The sequence below is a fragment of the Sturnus vulgaris genome, chromosome 26 (assembly GCF_052056855.1).
Source record: "Sturnus vulgaris isolate bStuVul1 chromosome 26, bStuVul1.hap1, whole genome shotgun sequence".
Classification (NCBI taxonomy): Eukaryota; Metazoa; Chordata; class Aves; order Passeriformes; family Sturnidae; genus Sturnus; species Sturnus vulgaris.
In genome coordinates, this window is record NC_142268.1 from 5,577,173 (window position 1) to 5,595,545 (window position 18,373).

Sequence of the window (18,373 nt, forward strand, 5' to 3'; positions counted from 1 at the left end):
GTGCACAGGACCTCTGAGGTCCAGACAGGCCCCTGTGCTTTGTCCAGATCAGCCTTAGGGGATAGATGTGTGTCTGTGCCTCAGCCAAATTGCTGCCATTTCCCTTCGATCTATTAGTCACATCATATGGCGGAATCAGTTCACACTGAGCATGCAAAGGAAATACAGTAGCTGTATAGTCTGATTCCAAGGAAGCAGGCAAAACTTCCACTGCTCACTGATTTCTTAAATATTGATTCCTGATGCAGTTTCTTAGATAAAACTCCCACTTTTCAGAACTTTGATCAATGCACTATGTCAAAACCACAAGTCAGGGTACAGGTGTGAGCACCACACAGCCCATGCTGGCCTCTGAATGTGGCAGAGTAAAAAATTATATCCAAAAATCAAGCCACAGCGCCCAAATTACAACAGCACCTCTGTTTCTAGCCCTACCAGATACATGACTCACAATGGACACAGTTGCTTAGGGAAAGTAGCCTTCTCCTTAATTCAGGTGGCCCCAGTATAGGGGTTTTGCTGTGTGCTATGGCTTTGGCATACCAACACTGATACATTGCATCTGTGGCTGAAGCTTGCCACAGAGTTTAAATTCATCCAACCAGGAGCAGGTCAAAACTAAAGAGTCCTGCTTGTTTTATAGATGACCCTGGAAATTAAATCCTCCTGAATTGTGTCCTCATCAGCTCTGTAGGAAGAGGAGAACTGGATGTCTTCAGCCCAGGTTACAGAGAGCAACTTCCAGCACCAGCTGGCTTTTACAGACATTGATCATAAAATCATGGAATTGATCATAGAATTGTTTAGGTTTGAAAAGAACTTGAGTGCAACCATAAATCAGGATGGTGATTAGATGGGACTTCACTCAATGAGCCGTTCGGAGTCATGACTGTCTCTTTCATTCTCCCTTGTTTAACTTGCTCCAGACACAAGCCATCACAAGGACACACTCTCTCAACCCAATAAATTGCTTGGTCTTCACACAATTCGATGGCTCACATGGAACTAATGACCCTAATCTTCCTATTGAAGGTTCAACATCTCAGGTCATGCAAGTGTCAACTGGGGAATGTAAATTCCAGTACTGTGCCCTGCAAAGTTTCAGTCATCTTTCCAGAAAAACACATATTGCAATGGGCTACCCAAGAAAATATTTTTATTCCAAAATTAATATTTCTGGTTTTGGGGAATAGGTGTACATGTACTATGCACCAAAAACCTCCAGCAGAAACGTAGCTGAGAGCCAGTCCAGCCGCAAGGGTAAAGGGAGACAGGTTGCAGTGGCCCAACCTGGTGCTTGGTTGATCTTCTTTGCTTCTTCTCCTGGTCGACATCAGCCATTGCTGGGGCAGTCCTAGAGAAAGGACATCTCCTATTTCTTATGCCCTTGCTTCTCGTGTAGCTTGGCCAGAAGCTGCTCTTGCAGAAGGGCCCCTGACTGTTGGCACTGCTGGGGGCTGATGACCTGTAGCAGAGCACTCCTACCCTGGACAAGTGCATTTCTGGTGCTACCCAGAGAATGACACCAGCCATGCACCTGGCCACCCCTCAAATGCTGGTCTATTCCCTGATTCCACCTCAGGCAGCAGCGTTTGGCTAACAGTGAATGGTTGTCCTTTCCACCTCCTATGCCTGAAGTTCAGCTTGGCTCCTAGAATCTCTACTAATTCCTAGCCTGGTTTTTAATCTCCTGGTTAGCACCCACAAGGCCTTTTTTAGCCATAAACTTGCAGTGACACGTTAATTTAAACCTTCTCCTTTGGCAACTTTTTCCATATTTCAACTTGTACCAGTGGCAATTTCCAGGAAATTTTAAGTTATTAAATAGGACAGAGAACAGCAGCCTGAAGCTATGGAGGAGGTGAAGAGCTCTGCTCCCTCAGGATGGAGCTGCCTGATGCCCAGGCAGAGTTTCCAGGGTAGAGCAATCCTTGGGGAACAAACCCCATGGTCACCTAACTCCCCCAAGTCTTTCCTCATTCTGAGTGCCAGGCATACTTAATCATCCACATCAGAGGCCACATGATGCTCTAAGTTTTCAATAGGTAAAAAGGAAACTCACAATATCATCTTGTGAGAGACAACGAGAAAAGACATGACAACTGCACCTCATGTCACCTTACAGAGGGTGTTCTGATGCTGTCCTTGCACAGCTGCTTGAAGATAAAGGAAGGGCTTGATGGGAAACAGCCTGGAATAACTTTCCAAAATCAGCTCTCTGGAAATTTCCTCCACAAACCACCTTTTAAAATTATTCATGCTAATTCCACAAGTAAATTTAAAATGTTGCTTAGGGACAGGGCAGTTTTGCATCCTTTCTGTCTTTAAATACATCCTCGGTCTGTATTGATGCCATTTTCTTTAGTCCTAGAAATATGAGCCAGACAGTTAGGGTGATAGAAAGGGGTACCTTTATATAAAGATCCCTAGGTGCACAGTCCATTAGGTGGAAAACGCTGAAGATGCTTGCCTCATGTGACTCGTGTACAATGTTCATAGATTCTGCAAATTAGTATATCTGACAAGAAGCCCCCCAATTAGAAGTACACTCCATGAAGTAATGCCCCCTAGCTCTAGCACCTTCTAAATCCTCCTCCCTCAGATAAGGACCAGGCCCTGTGTATGTAAATATGTCTCAAAGAGCTGGTTTCAACCTTGGTTTCTAAGGAGAACCAAGAGAGCACAGACGTCCTGGAATTTGTTTTGTCTTTCTGCCTAGTAGCATACCGAAGCTAAGTTACAATAATAGACTACAAAGCTACAAATAAATGTGTAAAGAATACAGAAAATATATAAAAGGAAAAAGGTATAAATCCAGACAGCATCAGTATCTCTGCCCAGATTGGAAAGACCCAAGTCCTAAACAAGTGAAGTTCTGGGCAAATGACTCTTGAGGCAAAATTTTACAAAGTGCTTGTATGTCTACAGGAGAGGTTTGCAGGTCCAGCAGAACAATTCCTTCTTTATCATCTCTACTTTTCAAGAAAGACTGATTTCTACTGGATCTTTAATAAGCAAAACACATAAAATTAGGCTAAGGGTTGACTCATAATGTAAAGATAAGGTAAAGCTCCTTAGTGAGTCTCTGTTAGAATGCAGTTAGTGTCCAGTTTGGATGCACAGCCTGGAGGAGGTATTGAGACAGTGGGGCTGGGATACAAAACCCAAGGAGATGGTTGCATCCACTGTCCAACGGCTTTCATGGCTTTCAGCAAGCATTTTGCATATCTCTCTTCTGAAAGTGCTTGATTTCTCTGAACTGCTGGAAAAAAGCCCTTCAAGACCATGATGTAGTGAATGGCAGGTAAGTGTGACAGCCCTTTCAACTGAACATGTGGTGACTGGGAGGATAGATGTGGACCATCCATAGCTAAACCTGTCCTAGGACATGGATACTTTCTGCTGGAGTGTAAAAAGCCACTGGGATATTCCCCGCTGCTAATTGTCCTGGGGAAAGATGTGATTTCTTTGTGTGTTAAGCAATCCTTCAGCCCTCCCCTCCCTGGATTCTGCAATTCTATTGTCTTGTTCTCCTTGTTACAGTAACCTTAATTTGGGGGTTGGTTTTAATTCTGTCTCCTGCATTGTTCACTGGCCCTGGGAACGGAGTCTAATTATGCAGCTGTGACCTTCATTACAACTTAGCAGACTTTCTGCAAATGAACTTCCTTCATGTTTCACAGAGCTATTCAAATAATGGAATTTCCTTCCTATGGGAAATGCCAATTTCTCAACATCTAATTTTGCCCTATTTTTCAACAAAAAGTCAAAATTTCAACTCTTACCCCACATGAAGCTCAGGAAAAGTCAGAAATGTAAAGAAATGCTTTAGTTTGGATCAGACTGATCCAAGTAAATCTACTTCTACCTGAGCTGTAGTTTTTCTTCATGGGAGTTCCTCTCGTAATTTTTTACCTCATTTTTTATGGACTATAGGTCTCATGTACTCTGCACCATCCCCATGTAGCCAAGCTGCTATGGTGCTTTTCCTGGATGCATCCTGGAGGGAGGAGCAAGGGCCAAGGAGAACAGGCCCTGAGAGCTAAAAGAGAAAGAGCATATGATGCCATTCTCACTGACAGCACCTGCCAGGATGTTTGGTTAGAATTTCTGATGGGACAACAAAACAAAGACAGTGAAGCTAAAAAACTGTATATCCCGTGACAAAAATTATTGCCCCCAAATTTTGTCTGGGTAGTTTCAACTGATGAATGAGACAAAAGTTTTGTGAATTTCTGAAGTTTCTGTCATTCTAAAGTGCCCTCATTTTCTTCTTGGCTCTGCTGAGAATATGTGTGACTGAGGCATTTTAGCTATTTTGAATCCCAGCTCATGCTCCCTGTTTCTTCCAGGTGCACTGGGAACTTATGCTGCACACTCCTAGGAGGAATTCTGCATTGGGAGTTTGTGTGACTTGTTATGTACTTTTTTTTTTCGCAATCCCTGTAATCACCATACAGGCACAGCCAGTGTGAACTGCAGATACTTACAGTGGTTACTCTGATGCCTGACTTTTCAAAAACACCACTTTCCTCAAACAGTTTGAGAAACTGTGCTTCCACTGCCACTGGAAAATAAATCCCCTGCTTTCATCCTGAGATGTTCCCTGGTGGAAACTCACCTGATTCCCACAGCATGACAAGAGGGGTGAGAGGAATAATTTTGATTTTCTTCCCTGCTATAATCCACCTCTAACTCTTCTTCCCAGCCCCATGCTTGTGTGCTGCACTACAAACAAGCAGTTGTTCTCTCTGACCTACTCGAGACTTGATTCAGGTTTCATGTCACAAACAAGTTCTTTCTAAAAACCTTTTTATTTTCACTTGCCTTATTGTATTTGTACATTTATTCTACTGTATTTTGTGTTTTAGCCATGACTTGGGACTGCAGCTTTCTTCTGCACAGACACAATTCCAATGTCAATGTGGTACTGTCTTTTAATGTCTTTTTTTCCTTTCCATGAGCAGGCTGCATCTCTCCTTCCTTCCCACCTCTGCTCTGCCTCTTGCAGCCTGTGGCTGGTTCTTTCCACTCCACAGTTGACTTCCCTGGTTCCCAGGCTCCCAGGTTTAGCAGCTCTCTCTACTGCACTGTTGCAGTTTCTGTGCAGGCTGGAGTTTCAGTGAAGAAGCCAACAGTCATCGTCTGCCTGGCTGAATATCAGCACAAAATTTATGTTCTTTGCCACAGTGGCTGGAAAATCACGTTCTGCTTCTGCAGTAGATCAGTCATAAATGAAACATACCAGAGGTGCCTTCTCTATGTGTTATTGGCATTTCAACTATTACATAACTCCTTACACCTATATGAGATTCTTCTTTATTACACTAGTAAGTTTTCTTGCACTGACTTATAGGTTTGGACAGCTGAATTCTACATGTGCCAAGTTGCTCTGGCTGCTCTACAGAGAGACAGGCAATGCAACCTCACAAGTGAATTCACAGTAGGTAAGCATTTCTCAGGGCTCATCTTTGTACACCCTTTGAAGCACTACGAAACACATTCTGCCAGAATGACAGGCAGCACGACTTCCATGGGTTGCCCTTACAAATATATAATTTCTTCTTGAAACTCGGAAAAAATCCTCCAATAAGAGAATTTCCTGCTGTGGAGAAGAATAGACTTCAATACAGCACAAGGTGGATGTGCCTTGCCACGGAGGCAGGAGAAAGCAGTGTAAATACGAAGACTATCCCTTTCTCCAGACCATTATGTCTGAAAACTGCTCTCTGCCCAGGAAGGGGCATTTCAGACCAGCATGTTAGCTGAATACCCACAATAGAGTGACATGAATGCCATCTGACTTTATCCCTTTATCTCCTGCCTTGTCTGATCTCGCTCCATTCCTTCTTAGTCATGTTTTCAAATAATGAGGATCAAACCTTAGGTGTTTTTTTTCCCATGGTATTGTTCAGTTTGAAAAAGCCCTCTGTGATCATCAAGTTCAGCCATTCCCCCAGTATTGCCAAGCCCACTACTAACCCATGCCCTCAAGTGCCACATCCACCTGGCCTTTAAATCCCTGCAGGGATGGAGACTCCACCACTGCCCTAGGCAGCTGTGCCAGGGCTGAATAGCCCTTTCAATGAAGAAATTTTTCCAGTCTCACCTGATGCAACTTGAGGCCATTTGCTACTGTCCTGTCCCTTGTTGCCTGGGAGGAGAGCCCAACCCCCACCTGGCTCCACTTTCCTGTCAGGGAGATGTAGAGGGTGAGAGGATCGCCCTGAGCCTCCTTTTCTCCAGCCTGAGCTCCCTCCAGCTCCCTCAGCTGCTCCTCATCAGCCTTGTGCTCCAGATCCTTCCCCTGCACCATTCCCTTCTCTGGACATGCTCCAGCCCTTCAATGTCTTTCTTGGGGTGAAGGGCCAGAAACAACTTGAGGTGGGGCCTCACTGCCCTGGTGCTGCTGGCCCCACCGTGGCTGGTACAGGCCAGGTGCCATTGGCCTTCTTGGCCACCTGGGCACACCTGGGCTCATATTCAGCCACTGCTGACCAGCACCCCCAGGCCCTTCACCACTGGCAGCTTTCCAGCCACTCTGCCCCAAGCCTGGATTGTTCCATGGGGTTCTTGTGACCCAAGGGCAGGGCCTGGCCCTTTGTTCCAGCCTGTCAAATTGCCTCTGCAGAGCATTCCTGCCCTCCAGCAGATCAACATCCCACCCAGCTTGGTGTCATCTGGTGAAAATGAAAGGGTGTCCTTGATCCCTTCGTCCAGGTCATCAATGAAAACCTTAAATAGGATTGAACCCAAAACTAAGCCCTGGGGAACAGCAGTGGTCTCAGCTGGATGTCACTCCATTTACCACCACTCTCTTGGTTCAGATGTCCAGACAGCTTTTACCCATCAAAGAGCACACCTGTCCAAGCCATGAGCAGACAGTTTCTCCTGAATACAGTGGAAAACACTGTCAAAAGCTTTACTAAGGTTGAGGTGTACAACATGCACAGCTTTTCCCTCATCCACTAAGCAGGTCACCTCGTCATAGAAGGAGGTAAAGCAGGACCTGTCTTTCATAAACCCACACTGACTGGGGCTGATCCCCTGGTTGTCCTACATATGCCATGACAGCTTAAGATGATCTGCTTCGTGACCTTCTCTGGCACTGACTGGCTGGTAGTTCCCTGGATCCTCCATCCAATCCTTCTTATACATGTTCCTCTCATTTGCTGACCTCCTGTGACCCAGGACCTCTCTGGCTGACTAGGAACTGCTGGTTAAATGTGTGAGTGTGGTTTGGTGAGCTCTTTCGCCACCTCCTGCTGTACACTTGGACTTGTGCTGGTCTGTGTGGCATAGCAGGCCTTCACCTCTTGAATTATAGGGTCTTGATTTTGCTCCCCATCTCTGTCTTCCAGTTCAGGGGACTGGGTACCCTGAGGACAACTGTTCTTGCTATTAAAGACTGAGGCAAAGAAGACATTAAGTACGTTGGCCTCTTCCTCATCCTTTGCGGCAATACTTCTCACCACATCCAATAGGGATGGAGATTGTCCTTGGCCTTTCTGTTGCTGATGTATCTATAGAAACACTTTTTGTTATCTCTTACAACAGTGGACAGATTAATTTCTAGCTGAGCTTTCTAGCTTCTAACTTTCTCCCTGCATAACCTCCGAATATCCTCATGGTCACCCTGAGTTCCCTGCTCCTTTTTCCAGAGGTGAAAAATGCTCTCTTCCTCAGTTCCAGGCAAATTTCTCTGTTCAGCCAGGCCAGTCTCTTCCCCACTGTCTCATCTTCCAGCACATGAAGACAGCCTGTTCTTGTGCCTTGAAGATTGCCTTCTTGAAGAATGTCCAGCCTCCCTGGACCCCTTTGCCATCATTAAGCTTGAGGCAGTCAAACCACTCTCTCACACACAGAGTTACCACAACACTTCCCCTTCCTTGCCTGTCCCTTCTGAGAAGTCTAAAGCCACCGATTGCAGCACTCCAGTCATGCAAGTTATCCCACCATGTCTCTGCAATGGCAACTATGTTGTAGTTTTCCAGCTGCACCAGGAGCTTCCAGCTCCTCCTGTTTGTTTCCATTCTGTGGGTATTGGTGTAGGTGCACTTAAATTGGCCTATTGATTCCACCACCTTTTTGGAGGGAGAATCCCTAATTCCTACATGACCATTCTCAGATGATTCCATGGTTTCTAACCTATCGATAACCCTTGCTTCTTTGCTGCCACATCGATCTCCATCCCTTCCCCAAACATGGAGATGACAGACTGAAGAACCTCCATAGCACACCGTCTCTCTAACATCGGCATGCTGCCTCCAGGCTTATGTCTAGTGAGCCTGGGTTATTCACCTTTGTAGTTTTTCTCACTTTGTCTTTTCACTGCTCCATTCTTTCCTCAGCAGCACTTTCCTGCTGTTCTTCCCTAACTCCCCAGCCTCCCTGCCACCACAGGTGGGTGATGATGAGGTAACAAAGAATGGTTAGGGAGAAGGGAATCCCACCGAAGAATAAGAGTTGGGTTCTTAGGAAGCAAAGGTTATTGGGTTGGAAGCAATCACTCTGGAACAGTTTCTGGCTTGAGTGATGTTAGAAGGTCCTTGGTAACCCAAGAATCTTCACTACAGAGTGATGTTATCCCATAGGACAGCCATGGTAGCAGGAAGGCCAAAACTGGAAGAGCAGCTGTGTTGAGAGGAGCCACCTTTAGGTTACACTATATTGTTTGAAGCCATTTTTTATGTAGCCAAGCAATTAAAAAAAACCCAATCACTGGCAGCAGCAGCAACAGTCTTATGAACTATAGTGGACACAATTATTTGTTCAGAGTGTGGTTTGTTTCTGCAGCCAAGACTCTGCAATAGAGCACCTTCATGTACACCCTGTTCCATGTCAATAGACTGAAATGTCTGAACTGGCAGTGAATTATTTCAGGGGAATTGCTTGCATGATTTTGCAACAATAGCATGTGACTTTCATTTGAGCATCCTCTATTAATAAGTTGTACAAACCAGAGGATGTCACAAAACCTTTCTATTACTTCAAGCAGCTTGGTCTGATACTGCAGTGGGCTGTCTGCCTTCCCTGAGCTGGGAAAACAGGATGGAAAAGCTTCACTTCTGCTGTTCTGATGATATATTTGTCCAGATTTAAGTTGACCCATTTTCTTTGCCGTTCTCTTTATGGTATTACCATTGGCATTTTGCTCTTCTCCAACAGCACCCAATGCTGTGTATTTGTATATGTATTACAAGGACAAAAGGGACCAAGTGTGATCATCTAATCTGACCTCCTTTTCCAGAACAGGAATAGCCCTGTGTTAATTAATTTTCTTTTAAGTAGAATATACTATTTTAAAGGAATTTTAGAACCTGCATTACTGTCTTCTGGTGGTCATAAATTCACCACAATTTCAGGCAAATTATATAAGCCTGGGTCTACCTGACCCTGGAAATGATGCATAATCACTATGAAGAAGCAGTCAGCTGCTGCTGTAGAGGAGCTGAACTGAACCTACTAATGCTAATGGTAATGCTGACATTGACATACCAAGAGGCTGTAGCTTAATCACCATGGATAAGCAAACACTCTTACATACAGCACCTGCAGGCAGTCTTAGAGACTAAAATGCAGATAAGGTCTGTGGTATGAAAGTCTTAGTCAAGGTGAATGATACTGCAGCTGTCACTGGGACTGGAGCACCTCCAAGTTTTTTCCAGATGCCCCCTCAGATCACCACTTCCCTCAGCATGGATTCATGTGGTTCCTCTTCCTCTCCTTCCAAGTGAGATCTTAAACTGCAGACTGAAGCATTATAATAACTTCTGGGGTTTGATTTTGCAATTTGGTTTCCACTGGGAGTCTACCCTGTTATTCAATGGCTTTCTGGAAGGCGAAGAATTAAAAACCACAAGACTTCAGAGAATGCAGAGAGCTCTAGAGGAAATCGGCATCATTGGCTTTCCTTCAGTGAATTGCAGAATCCCCTAAAACCATTTGCTTTCAACCATTCCTCATGGACTTTGTATTTAATTCTCTCAAGTTTTCTCTAGAAAAAGCACACTCTAACTCCCTCTTCTTCAGAGACTTTATTTCACTCTGTTAATGACACTCTTCTGTCATGTTTCTTAGGCTCCTAATTTTTCCAAACATCTGTTCACCTGTTCATCTGCTGGGGTAGAGCTGTGCTGTAAGGCCTCAGAGTGGAGAACTCAGAGGTTCCCAACAGCAATCTCCAGATCTTCCCCATTGTGAAGCATCTCCTGAAAGCTGTATCAGAAAGATACAGAATCTCCTCTATCAGACTGCAGGTGACACTACCTGCATCTCCTTCCCAAACTGCCTTTGTCGTCAAATGGTATCTCACACCAAAGGCATGTGTATCTATCTGCCTATATTTGTATCTTGTCTTGTTTCAAATTAACAGTTGAACAGGTTCAGCATCATAAGCTTTTCCCTTTCTGCTACATCTTTGAAGTATTACGGGGGAAGCATGGTTGCCTCTTCAAACAGTTCTCCTGAGCTGGTATCTCAGAGATTGGTTTGCCCCCTTTGGTGGTACAGAAGGGTTTTTTGAGCACACTTCACCCAGTGACACTGCACACATCTAGTGCCTGGATCTCAGCACGGACATGCACGGACGGCGCCGGGCTGTGATTCAGAAGGTTTCCATACATGGGAGGGTTGCTCCAAGCTGGATGTCCTGTGCCAGCACACAGCACAGTCGTGCATAGGCAGTCACGGTATATGGGATCACTCCTACCTCCAACCAAGCATCCTTTCCAAATTCCTACACAGGGAGTTTTCTCCCCATTCCCTCTCATGGGTCATGAAGCAGATGGGCCATGAGGTGGTCCCAGATGCCTGTAGGTGTTAGGCTGAGCTCAGGCAGGCATGTGGGGCTCAAGTCCTTGCTCAGAAAAGCTTGGAGTGGTGCTGTGGTGGCTGCACACTGTCAACAGAGGCAACACAAGCTATCTCACAGCTCATTACAGAAACTGAGCCAAAGGGAAGGCACGTTCCCTGCTTATCAGGCCACCTCCTATGTGAGCTCTCTGATCTACTTTTCCAATGATTGCTCCTGACCTAGGAGAAGCCCCTGAGAAATCTCACCGTTCATAGCCTGCAGCTAAATGGGCATCTGCAAGCAGCCATGGTGGGGAGACAGCAGCATGGCACGCAAAGTCTGATTAACCAGATGGAAAATTCCACTCTTCTTCATCACAGCACACCACAGCTGAAGAACTTGGGAAGAAAACCAGCCGTGTGTTTATCTGCTTGCCAGGCTGCTGCTCTGCTTTGGTCCCATGAATTGTGTACATTTGCCAGGATACCTGCACTATCTGCTCAGCCCTCTTTCAGCACTGTGATAAGGAGCCTCTCTGGAACAGCATCTTGCATACTTTGCTCTGCTTTGAAATATTTTTTTAGCACTGCTGACAGTCAATGCAGTGCAACATGAAGGGTAAGACTCCAGCATGGGGACCAACAGAAGCAATATCTCCTTCAGCTCTGGCTATGCTGAGCACAAGAACCCTGTTCCCCCGTGCTTGCACTCTGCACATCTTGCAGCTCTGGACATCTCCTCATCGCACGTTAACTCAAACCCTGCTACCTCATGTAAAATTGGTCAAAGTTACAGACTCTTCTTAATTAAAGACATGAACGATAAAGTGACTAATGAATGCCAGCCTTTCAAGAATTCAGGAATCCCAGCTGAAGGTCTGAAAGCCTTTGTGTGCTCTCCTTTGACTTACTTGCCCCTCTTCCCAGTGCTTTTCCACACACAAACACACTTTTACCTTCCTGATCTGCAGCTGTGTTCTTCACAGCAGGTTCGTTTAGCTCCCTGTGAAGAGGTGAGGAAAGCATGCAAGTGTCTGGACAGAAAAGCCTTGTGCTCCAATGTCACTCAGGTCATCAGTGTACAGCCTGTGCTAACCAGTGGGAATGAATCACATGGGAATTACATAGCTGTAAATTCTGGAAACTATGCTTCACACTGTGAATGTACTTTTGCTGGTTCCCTTGCAACACTATGCAATTAAATGATACAAAACCAGCAAATAAAGAATTCATTATTAACATTTAATATTATCCAGACTCTCCCCTCTAACACTCCTATACCATGGAGTGTCTCACTTGCTAATGCCACAAGGCACCCGCTGCCTCTGATCACAGCAGGGAAGAGGAAATGCAGAGCAAGTGGCTCCTAAACGATCCTAATCCCGGCAGGGAAGGGGGAAGGCCAGTCGTCCACCTTGTAGCAGAAACGTGTTTAGGCACTGCCAAGAAGGGGAACGAGCCTCAGGAAAGAAATCTCTGAGGGATTTTATTTAGGTATGAAGTAAACAAGGTTATTTAGTAAGGCTTCAATTCCATTATATGCTTCCCTTGGATGAGGTTTTATATGCATATATGTTTCATCCTGTTTAAAACATTGTCTCAGAAAACAGTTGATGGGGGAGGTCTGTTAACACTTTCCAGGTTAGATAATTTAAAATGTGGTGTCAGAAAAGAGAGTGAAATTTAAAGAAGTGGTGCTTGCTCAGTCTAACCAACCAGGCATCTAGCACAAAAAAAATTACCTACTAAGTTCTGGTTAAAATACATATTTTGTATAGCTGTCAGAGAAGATGTAAAAGATTGATAGAAAGCAGTGACACAGTTAATATACTGCCTTAGGCAGTTCAGCTCCTTCACAGCCCAAGAGCAAAGCTGCTTCTCGAAGGTCAGAAATGTATGAACATCTGTTCACAAAACCTGGATTCACATAAAATCTGTAAGGACAAATTATATTAGTGATACCTCTTCCCGTCTTCCTGTGATGGTGGGAAATGCACTAAATCTCTGAAAACCAGAAATAAGGAAGAGTATTTCTGATCCTTTCAAGTCCCTTAACGTCTTTAATGCTTCCCTGGATCTAGAATCCTGCCCACTTTTGGGATCTCCTGTATGATTAACAAAGTCTTAATGCAAAATTGAGCAGAGTATTACCTTTACAGGGTGCTCACCATACCTTCAAACTGTAGACCTGGAGCAAAGCTCGTGGAGGGCTCGGGGGAAGGGGGAGCTCAGACCGGCTCAGGAAGCAAGCTCTGCCTGCTCAGGTCGAATGACAGCTCTGCGCACTTCCAACTGCACAGTAACGCCAGGCACCGAGCTTTTGAAGATGGAAAGAAAGCCTTTGAAGAGGAGGGGTTAGCCAAGAATCACATCCACAGCTCGTTTCTTATTCTTTCTTTGTGCCCCAGCGAACGAGGCCCCGTTCCAGCCCCAGCACGGGGATGGGGATCAGGGCTTGCTGCACACAGCGGCGCTCTCTGAAGGGCGGCACGGCTGAAGAAGCACTCGTAGGGCTCAGGGAAATGCTGGGCAGTGGCGTCTGGGCTATTGCCGGGCTGCAGCGGCAGGACACAAACAAGAGCCAGGAGGCCTTGATAGGGAAGATGTGTGCTGATGTCTTTACAAACAATTCGATGGTTTAACGTCTTTGAAATGGGTCTTAATGTCTCTGCTGACTTCAAGCAGCAGCTTTGTTACTGAGCCCGAACAGCCTCACTCCTGAAACGAGCAAGTGGGGGACTCTGCACAAGCCTGAACTTCTGCACTTTGGGGTAAAATGCCAGGTTCAAGGGGGAATAGGTGGTAGGTGGTTCGGGAAGGCTGTGCCTTCCTACGTCCTCAGCCAGTGGGGAAAGGAAGAGGGCAACGTGTGGCCGGGAGTTTAGGATAAAAGGAGCTGAGCCATCCAAAACCGAGAGAGAGACCTCACTGGGATATGCCCCAGTGGACTCTCTCCTTTCCTATTTGAATAAAGTTGCAGGACTCCTGTGTCTCCTTTGTGGACTCTGGCTTCTTACAGAGAGATTTTACACACAACTGCTTCTCTGCCAATTTGGAGGAACCAGTTTCCACAGACCTGACTGAGGGTGAAAGCCAATAAGGCAATATGCCACTCGTTACTCTGCAGTTTTCATAGCCTGCCTTCACTATTATGTTTGGCCATATAGTTTGTAGCCTTCCTACTACCTCCATCAGGATCACACTATTAGCAGGATAGGGAGGGCTCAATCATTCAGCAGTTTTGTATTTCTAATTATTTTATGCCAGTGAGGCAGTCAGTATGTTGCTTCGTAGAGAAGAACAGTAGCTGAGGAAAGTCTGCCACTGCCCTGCATCTTACACGCCTAGTTCTTCACTCGAAACATTTCCTTTCTGGCTCTAGAGATAAACAACTATCAGTAGCATGGGCCAGCTGTCAGAAACACACTTGATGTGTCTCTGATCTGCTTGGAACATGATGGACCTCATCAGTGGCATGGTGACAATAATCAGAATGATCTTTGTAGAAGATGCTTGCTTATTCTGCTTTGAAACACAAAAAGTTTGACTACTGGAGACTGATACTAGATTTGTACAGTGTTGCTGTGAAAGTCTATGTAAGGTTGTTTGGTAAAGTTGAGGAAGGAGGCTGATAGTACATTTTGAGTGTGTTTACATCAAACTTTAAAGTCCTAAAAGCTTTTTTTTTTTTTTTTTAATTATTAAAAGGGAGCAGCAAAACGTGTTGCCTTTGGGTTTTGTTTACATCAAAAGTAATGTTATCATATTTCAGGAAACTTTTTGTTGTAGAGAGACAGTTGCCTCCTCTGCATGAATCTCACATCTGAAAAGTTCTATTCTCCACCCTAGTACTTTCTCATTTCTAGTTTGCACACAAGCACTTAGCTTGGAAAAAGGGTAACTCATCTTCCTTTAATCTGAGATGGCACCAGAAAACATGATGATGCGGAAGGAAACAGATGATCATTCATGTCCAGCATGGGAAGTGATACCCCATCCATGTGTCACTCCCCAGCAATGGCAGCATGGAGTGCTGCTGCAATGGGCACTGATATGCAAAGCATGCAACAATGGGGGTATTTGTGATATTTACTCAACTGCAGAGATCAAGGTACTTTTGTTGGAGAATCAGTCTTTATGGTTACAAACACTCCCCCTACTCTTAGTCCCAGACAGGAATGCAAAAATCTCTGCTGTCTAACCTGCAGCTTCTCCCCTGGGGAAGCCTGTTCCATTTTTTAGAGCCTTTTGGAAGCTTCAATGGAGCTTAGGGGCTCTTTGGTGCCAAGGGGATTCTATGCAATGACCCCTCTGCCTACAGTGGCAGACTCCTCTTCAAGGGCAAGTTGCAGAGAATTATCCAGTTCAGATCCCTGTAATGTGCTGTTTTCTGGCAGAGGTGGCAAATGCAGTGTTGCTGGTTTCTTAAGTTTCCAGTACAGGGGCACAGGATGTAAACTGGCCAGGAATATTTGTTGCCATCTACCCTGAGTGGTGCAAGGCGCCTCCATTATTCCAGGTGGTTTGTTGCTGCTATGCCTCTGCTTGGCCCCAGAGTAAAGTTTTAGGGGCAGGGAACTGGAGCTGGTCCAAACTTGTCACTGAGGCTGGTGTTGTTGCTTGTCTGTGTCATTACAGGATTTTCACTACTGACCATATTCCTTTCCTGTACAGCTCTGACATGCTGATATCCCCCCATTACATCTCCAGCATGACATTTCTTGGACAGTGCCTCCTATAATCTTCCTGAAGATGAGATGTGCTGGTGTAAGTGGTGGCAGGAGGAGTGCCAAGGTAAACTTCTGAAAAGTTATCTGGGCTCTCTGCACTTGCCTTCTCCAGTGGCCATAAAGAACATGGATTTGAGAATTTCGGGTGGGCATGTTGCCACCTTGGTACCTTGGGATCCTCCCCCACACCCTGACCTCAGCATTTCCAGCACCTCGACCCTTCATGATCCCTGGTGTGAGAGCATGTGCGTAGCCTGTCCGCTTTGGCTGAGCAGAAAGTTGCTGTGTCCATGCCTAATGCCCCCAGAGACTAAGCCCACCATGCTGTTAACCAGGGAGGAGTGTGTTTGAATTCATACTGGAAAAGTAGAAACAAGCCTGTGTTGCTCAGGGAGGGTCCTGAGAGGGGTCAGGGTTGCTCTAATTCATGGTTAACATAGGTCGAGTGCCCTTGTTCACAAAGGTGTAGTAAGTGCCCTGCTTAGCATGGCCAGAGGTGCAAACACTGTTCCCGTGATGGAGCCATAGCTGAATATGCAGATCCCCATTCTTAGCCAGATGCCTTCATCTGTGTGCCTCATGCTCTGCTTGCTTCAGCTGTTTCTCTGACATCTCAAGTCTAGGAAGGTGCCATTTAGAAAAAAAGATGGAATTCAATACTCAGTGATTTCACAAGAAAGTATTTTAACTGCCTAATCACAAACTCGTTGTGGCAAAAGTCATGTTGGATGACCCCAGCTAGCAACAGCCTTTGGGACAGACACTGATCATGAGGCACATGACAACCAACCTCCAAAACTTTTATTTCCTTCTTAATATGCACCCCAGTTTTAAATGTCCACAGTCTGTAATTCCAATTTTCCCAATTGATGTTGATGGTATTTTTCAAGTACTAGATTGAAGCTAATACAGGCCTCAACTGCTTTTGTTATGTTCCAGATTGCTGAAGGATCTTTAAAAACATAAAGGAGGCAAAGATTTAAGAGACCCAAAGTATTGTTTGCAGGTGTATCAGCAAACCCGTCTGTTTAATCATTTCATAAGTCATTCTCCTGCTGCAAAACCTGCACAGACCTGAACCCATGCACGACCTTGCCTCAGATTCCACTGACCATTGGACTTCCTGCCTCTCTCAAGTTGCTGAACGTCCAGGTGAAGGCTGGGACAACATCCCTTCCACGTCAGCAACGAGCAGGTCTGAGACCAGCTGATGGAACTGAATAGGCACAAATCTATGAAGCCTGATTAGATGCACCCCAAGGTCCTGAGGGTTGATGTAGTTACCAAGCCAGTCTCCATCCTATTTGAAAATGATGGTCAGGTGAAATTTCAGTGATTGGAAAAAGGAAAGCATCAATTCTATTTTTAAAAAGGTGTCATGCTTTTAAGCCCAGCCGGAAATTCAGCTTTACACATCTGCTACCCTCTTTTCACTCCCCCACCATAAGAGAGAAACAAAAGTCAGAGACAAGAGCAATTTACTGGAAACAATAATGTGGTAAGAAAATGAACAGTAACAGCAACAATTCAGATAACAAAAGTATACAAAAAGAAGGTGATTTACATTCAAAAAAGTGCTCACTGACCAACCAACCAACCTAGCAGGTGCTGCACGGTTCTGAGACAATGAAGAAAATGACCCCTGGGCCTGCCACATGTACTTTTCCCCCCTTCCATCTCAGAAATGAGAATCCCTCACTTCCACCCCACCTACCCTAATGTGATGTGGATGGTACAGAATAACAGCCTGGGCATGCCCACAGAGCTCCAGGCTCAGAGCCCTCATGGCTACTGCAAGAACATTAACGCTGTCCTGGCTCGTGGAACTACGACCAGTGATCATCACCTCTATGCCTGGGAAGGTGCGACAAGTTTGGTAGGATGTCCATGCACAAAAAACTCAAGACACGCTCAGAAGTGCAAAGCAAATTAATTTTATTAGTCACACTAGCAATTAATATGTACCAGCCCCTGGATTCTAGAGCAGCTGCTGAACAGGAGGAGATGGAGCATGGCTCCCGAGCAGGAGGGGAAGGAGGGCAGAGCACCTTCAGGGTGTTGCCTGGATGAAAACAGCGTGCATCTTGTCTTCCTCTCCCTTCCACTGCGGGACCACACCTTATATCTCCTCCTTAGAATTGGCCAGTTTCAACATCATCTCAGGCAAGGCCAGTATGTAAGATGAGGTCATAACAGCCTGTGAAAACACCTCCATGCCAACAATGGCTTTGTTGTATATTATTCCCCTTTCATAGGTTGAATCCTCTACCAAGTGACCGATACATAGTTTCATTTCTGAAGGTTAAAGTCTTCTAACTAACAAAAAGGTCTTCTTGTACATTATGGATCTATATATCAATGTACACAGCAGTGCACCAAATATGGCAGGCCTTCGACACAGGAGGGACTGGAGCAGATCATCATGGAAGCAATATTAAGGCACATGCAAGACAAGCAGTTATTCCAAGACAGCCAACACAGCTTCACCAAGGGCAAGTTGTGCCTGACCACGTTGGTGGCCTTCAATGATGGAGTTACTGCATCAATTGACAAGGGAAGATGACCAATTTTATCTACCCAGACTTCTGTAAAGCCTGTGACATGGTCCCACGTAGCATCCTTATCTCCTAACTGGGGAGACACGGCTTTGAAAAGTGGACTCTTTGGTGGTGGTGTGGTTTAAGAATGGTATTCTCCAGTTCCATTCTCCTGCTAACACCATGGGCTGCTTCCCCTCCATCCCCTCCAACTGGAGGCTCAAAAGACAAAGATCATGGGTTGAGATAAGAAAAATTTACTGGAAACACCAATGAGGTAAGAAAACTAACATTAACAGCAACAATATTAAT

General features: G+C 45.3%; 1 long non-coding RNA gene across 3 annotated transcripts in view; it reads left to right on the forward strand.

The window, feature by feature from the left end:
- LOC148221213 (uncharacterized) overlaps positions 1-18,373 on the forward strand; it is a 48,197-nt gene that overhangs the window by 26,364 nt on the left and 3,460 nt on the right. For all 3 annotated transcript variants that reach the window (XR_015808505.1, XR_015808503.1, XR_015808504.1), the window contains exons 3-4: positions 15,469-15,588; positions 16,464-18,338. This is a non-coding gene — a long non-coding RNA (uncharacterized LOC148221213). The remainder of the gene's footprint in view (positions 1-15,468; positions 15,589-16,463; positions 18,339-18,373) is intronic.